We start from the raw sequence: 5,477 nt of genomic DNA, 5'->3' as shown, positions 1-5,477 counted from the left end.
TACCCTTGATTCTCTTATAAAAATGGTATTTTTTTAAAATCATTTTACCCCTTATCTGTGTCAGTCACTTGCATTATTGGTATGTATCGCCAAATACGAATCATACGATACCAAACCTCAAACCACGATTGAAACTTGCACATCATTTGTCCATGTGGCTAAAACTGGTGGACCGTTTAAAAAACCCGTCCAAAATGGGACTGTGTAAAGGAATTTACCTTAATAAATGGGTCAAGTATGAGAAATGTTCAGTATCAAACGATTGAACTATGAATTTGTTAGAATGACATTTAGTAAGTATCTACACAGAAAAACCTTGACTGTCAATTGTCAATTTGTGGGAACTAGGAAAAATTAATAAAAATTGTATAAGATAAATTCCAATTCTATTCTTTGTTGCGATTTTTTTTTTTTTTTTTTTTTTTTTTGGTAAATTGGGTTATACTATTGTTGCTTTTGACTTTAATGTAGAATATCAGTAATGCTACTATTAGTGGGTAGTTAATAAACTCAGCCGGCCTGCCAACTTTTCCATGTTCATAGTACTTAATAAATAAAAAAGGTCATACTCAGTGCACAAGACTCTTGCGTTTAGCAGGGTCTGGGGAGGGTCAAATGTATGCAGCCTTAAAACTTAATGAAAAACAAAATTAAATTATTCATAAAAATAAAACCTGTTTCTATTATTTTGGATAATAGAGTTGAACTAAATCAAACTTCTTGTATGTATATAAATTCACATTACATTTCTTCTCTTGAAATGAAGAAAAACTCGAGTGATCCCTAGCTATGACGAATGTCAATGAGAAAAAAAGTGATGTAGATGCAATGCCAACCAAGAATCTCCCTATGTACAGCATTGCAGACATACTTTCAAGGCTTCCAATCAAATATATTTGAAGATTCATGTGTGTATGCAAACCCTGGTATGCTCTTATAGTCAATCTTGATTTCATCAAAATGCATCGCATCCGATCCCTTGCAAACAATAGCAATACCTACCACAACCTCATTTTGAGTGACTCCTCTTTCTACTCTACAAGTGTTTTTTTTTTTTTTTTGGGAGACAGGAGGGGTATCCGACTTTAGGCCGACTAAATCCCCCCTGAGCTCATACATGATCCCCGCATCACGAACCGAGAGCTTCTGGACCCTAGTGAACCTCAGGCGGGTGGCCCCAAGAATTTATGCAGTGGCGAACCACAAGTGTTAGTAAAACTCAATCATCAGCCTAAGTTTCTAAACCCTAAAACCAAAATAGTGGGTTCTTGCAACGGATTATTCTTTTTATACAACTCTGATGAGGACATATTCCTTTGGAATCCATCTATCAGAAGGCATCAGAATCTACCCATTACTCTTATAGAGTCTCCCCGCAAGTATTTCACTGTTTATGGATTCGGTTATGACCCCACCACCAATGATTACAAAGTGGTCAGGGTTGTAAATTTTTATGGTGATAATGATGTAGCACATGTGAAGGTCTATTCACGTAGCACCGATTCATGGAGAATGATCAAAGACATGCCTTTTCGTCTCCTCTACCAAAGCTTAGCTGGGGTTCTTGTAAATTCTGCTCTTCATTGGGTTGCACGGCGTGCGACCTTCTCCATTTTTATTGCTTCTTTTGACCTTCAAGATGAGTAGCATCGAGAGGTGCCACTACCTAATGATTCTGTAGCCAATGCGTTTTGCATGAATGTTGGGGTTCTTGGAGGGCAACTCTGCATGATCTGTCAGTACGGGTGGGCTCACGCTGATGTTTGGGTGATGAAGGATTATGGCGTTAAGGAGTCTTGGACGAAACAGTTCTTGATCAAACAACCATCGTTCATAAAGTCATGTCTGCGCCTCAGGCCTTTATGCTATTCAAAGAATGGTGGAGTTATACTTGAGAAGAATTCACAAGTGTTGATCTTTTATGATCCCCATAGCCATACACCAAAAAGGTTTAAGAATCTGATTGTTAGTGTTCCACATTTGATTCAAACAGAGATATACGACGTTGAGAGCCTCATTCAACTCAATGCTTATGATGGAACTGAACAAGTAAAAATAGAAAAAGAAGAGGAAGCAAAAGAAGAAGAAGATAAATTAAGAATAGGGAGCATGCTGAGGTAATAGTATAATGGGAGTTTGACATTTTTTTTCTTCAACCAAGTTTATAGCCGTTTGTCTTTGAAATGAAGGAAAAGTATGCTGAAGAGATGAATTGTCCCTTGCATGTTTATTGCAAAATGCTAGTCTCTTACAAGAGCTCATCCTTTTGGGAATTTTGTTGTTGCAAAGCCCATTGGGGTTGTTCTACCTCTTACGTTGAAGCTAAGTCAATTCATGATGTTGTGTTGTTAAGCTCACCAATTAATTACAACTTTCTGTTATTGGTGAAGCCTGATTTCGGTTCAGAAGGTGGTTCAGAGGATCTTTGGAGGGTCGTTTCAGTCTCGAAACGACCTCGGATGGTCGAAAAAGGGTGTACATCACCGTCAGAAACTGTATATTTTTTTATATATGTTATGTTTTGGTTCAATCCTATTCAGTTTGGCAATTTTTGGGTCTGGGGCATTTCTGTACTTATTGGGTGGGGGCTTCTCTATATATTCTTCTTTTCTCTGAGAGGACTGTATGTGAGCTTGTGAAGGTTTGTAACATTTCAAAGAGAGTGAAATCTGTTATGTTGCTCGGCCGTGGACATAACTTCCATCTTGGAGGTGAACCACGTAAATCCTGTGTGTTGTGTGTTGTATGTCTTCTCTATTTTTTCTTTTTTTTTCTGCAAATCACCTCTTCTGGGCCTTGTTTTCTTAACACTTTCCACCTAATGATTACCGCTCCTCTCATCTCTCATCTCTCACTCAGTGAGGGGGGAAAGTTGGGGATGTGATCTTACAGAACCCCAATTACTTCCTCTGCAGCTCCGATTCCATTTATTTCGATTTCTGTGTTCCTCTGTTGCCAGACCAAGAAGAGCTGCAATTTGACCAAAATGAACCAATTGGTGTTTCTGCCATGGGTGCAGGGGTACTTCCTTCTAGCCATTCATCTAAGACAAGGTAATCTGAGAATTCAAAATCATAAGCTTCAGCAAAATCGTTTTCTGTGGAATTTGTGGATTGGAAAGTGGAATCAGACATTTGGGTATTCTTTCAAACACAAAGAAGGGGATTCAGAACTTGTGGTTAATGTGAATTATCTGGGTTTTTGAGTTTAGAGTTCAGTAGTCTTGGCATTAGACATAAACTCTAGCTTGAGTGGTTTCCTTGGAACCTTCCTTGAGGTAGAAGGAAGTTTCTCTTATGATTCTCTTAGTACTAGCTACGTCTATACGTGAGAGTCTCTGAAGAGATTGTGGCCCATCTTAGGAGAGAGAGAGATAAAGGGTAAAGGAAAGAGGAGATCACGGTGTGTGTAGGGACAATTCAAGGAAGACTTGGGGAAGCCTTATGGACTCATTGGTGCTCGGCCCTCCTCCTCATCCTCCCCCCCGTCGTCGTTGTCGGTGGTGCTGCCGAGGTGCCAGGTGGAGGGCTGCCACGCGACGCTGGTGAACTCCAAGGATTATCACCGCCGGCATAAGGTGTGTGAGATGCACTCCAAGGCGCCCAAGGTGGTGGTTCTTGGTATGGAGCAACGGTTCTGCCAGCAGTGCAGCAGGTTCAATTTCTATCTTCTACTAACAAATCAGAAGAAATCACAATTTGTTCTGGGTTTTTGTTTTCCCTGTATACTCTTCTTCATCTTCGTCTCTAATAGCTTTGGTGGATTGGATTGTAGGTTTCATGTAGTATCTGAGTTCGACGATTCAAAGAGGAGTTGCAAGAGGAGACTGGCCTGCAAACACCGGTGAATTCCACAATCCTGAAACGCTTCTTCCTTCCGCCCAACGAAGACGATGAAGATAGAATAAGGGATTTTACCTTAAGGGTATTATGGTGAGTTCACACTGTGGTAAGGCCAATTTCGTCATTTAAAAAAAGTTAACAGCAACTTAACTTCACATACTCAGGAGTGGACCAAGTTGAAATAAAAACATAAAATAAGGATACTTTGTGATATTTTTCCAAAGCTTGGTAAATTCGTGCCATTTTGAATAATTACGGGGGTGTTCGTGAAATTAACCCAAACAATTATTATCCCTTAAAAAAATAAAACAAAACTATGCATCAAATCCAAATGGAGGTATATCATCATTGTTGGAATAGAAAACAATAGAAACATATTAAAAAATAAAAAATAAAAAAAGAGGATGGTTCACCCACCATCCTAGGGTTCACCAATTCCTCTTAGATTTTTTGTATGTTCCAAAATACCCTCCCCAATATCTGTTCCCGTCCTCTCCCACCTTGCGATGAATGGGATCTCACTCACTGTTGGTGGAAGGAAACTCGATCATTAAAAAAACACATAAGTAGAGAAATCTGCACGCCCCTTCTTTCCTATTTTCCCATCATGGTTTAAAATTAAAACAGATTTTTGGGATAATTTTGGAAGTTTATTTTTATTTTATTCTTACATGACATGGCTATTAACTAACTTTGGGGATTGAGTAAATCTTTTCAAAATGAAAAGTGGTGGATGTAAAACAAATTTGAAACCTACTTATCTTGTAATTTTTGCTCTTATCTAATAGATCTAAAAAATTGTCCCAAAATAAAAAAATTCAGTTGAATCTTCCACATAACAGAATGAATAGCATCCATGCAATATTTCTCATTTACACCACTGTGCATATAAGTTTTTACTGTCATGAATTGGAGGTACATAACTTATAGCACCCACAACCACCATGAGATATAAGATTTATCAATTATTAGAGGTTTCATAAAAAAATATATCACTCCCACAATTTCTTATAAAACGACTCTTTTGTTTTTCAAACCTCTTCTTCTCTCTTCCTCTTAAAATATTTTCTTATATGATTTTTTTTCAAAAAAAAAATGTAATAGAAAAATAGAAGCGAGAAGAGGGTCTCTCCCTAAAATTTTAAGAAAAATGATAAGAGAATGCGATGGAAACGTCTTATTTTCTTCTAATTTTTCTTATATTCTATCAACCTATAAAATGTTACAACAAGAAACAATACCCAAAATAATACATTAAAGGGAAAAATATATTAAATATAATAATACATAAATAAACACATGCTTAGCTTTCATAGCTCAGTTGGTTAGAGCACCCGTTTAGTAAGCGGGAGGTCTTGAGTTCAAATCTCAATGAAAGCAACTGGATAACTCTAATTAAATTTCAAATTTCAACCTTTATAATAGTTAAATATCATGAAAAAAATATTAATATATTATTAACAATCTCTAATAAGAAATGGGAAACCAATAGATACCATTTAGGGCAAATTTTTTTTTTTTTACATGGTCCACCCTCCACTTAGAAGTCTTACTTGAATGTTTCAAAAATGAGTGCAGCTCAAGTTTTATCCCAATGGAAAATTTGGCATGTGGTAAAATAGAGCTTTGAAAATC

General features: G+C 37.2%; 1 non-coding gene and 1 pseudogene across 1 annotated transcript; both read left to right on the top strand.

Annotated features, from left to right (window-relative positions):
* Positions 1-789: 789 nt before the first annotated feature.
* LOC122651110 lies at positions 790-3,331 on the top strand (annotated as a pseudogene).
* A 1,817-nt stretch (positions 3,332-5,148) lies between these two features.
* TRNAT-AGU lies at positions 5,149-5,222 on the top strand. The gene has a single exon. It is a non-coding gene; the product is annotated as a tRNA-Thr (tRNA).
* Positions 5,223-5,477: the final 255 nt, after the last annotated feature.

Source organism: Telopea speciosissima, chromosome 2 (assembly GCF_018873765.1).
Source record: "Telopea speciosissima isolate NSW1024214 ecotype Mountain lineage chromosome 2, Tspe_v1, whole genome shotgun sequence".
Classification (NCBI taxonomy): domain Eukaryota; kingdom Viridiplantae; phylum Streptophyta; class Magnoliopsida; order Proteales; family Proteaceae; genus Telopea; species Telopea speciosissima.
Note: the sequence above shows the minus strand (reverse complement) of the source record. Positions and strands in the feature narration are given on the sequence as shown.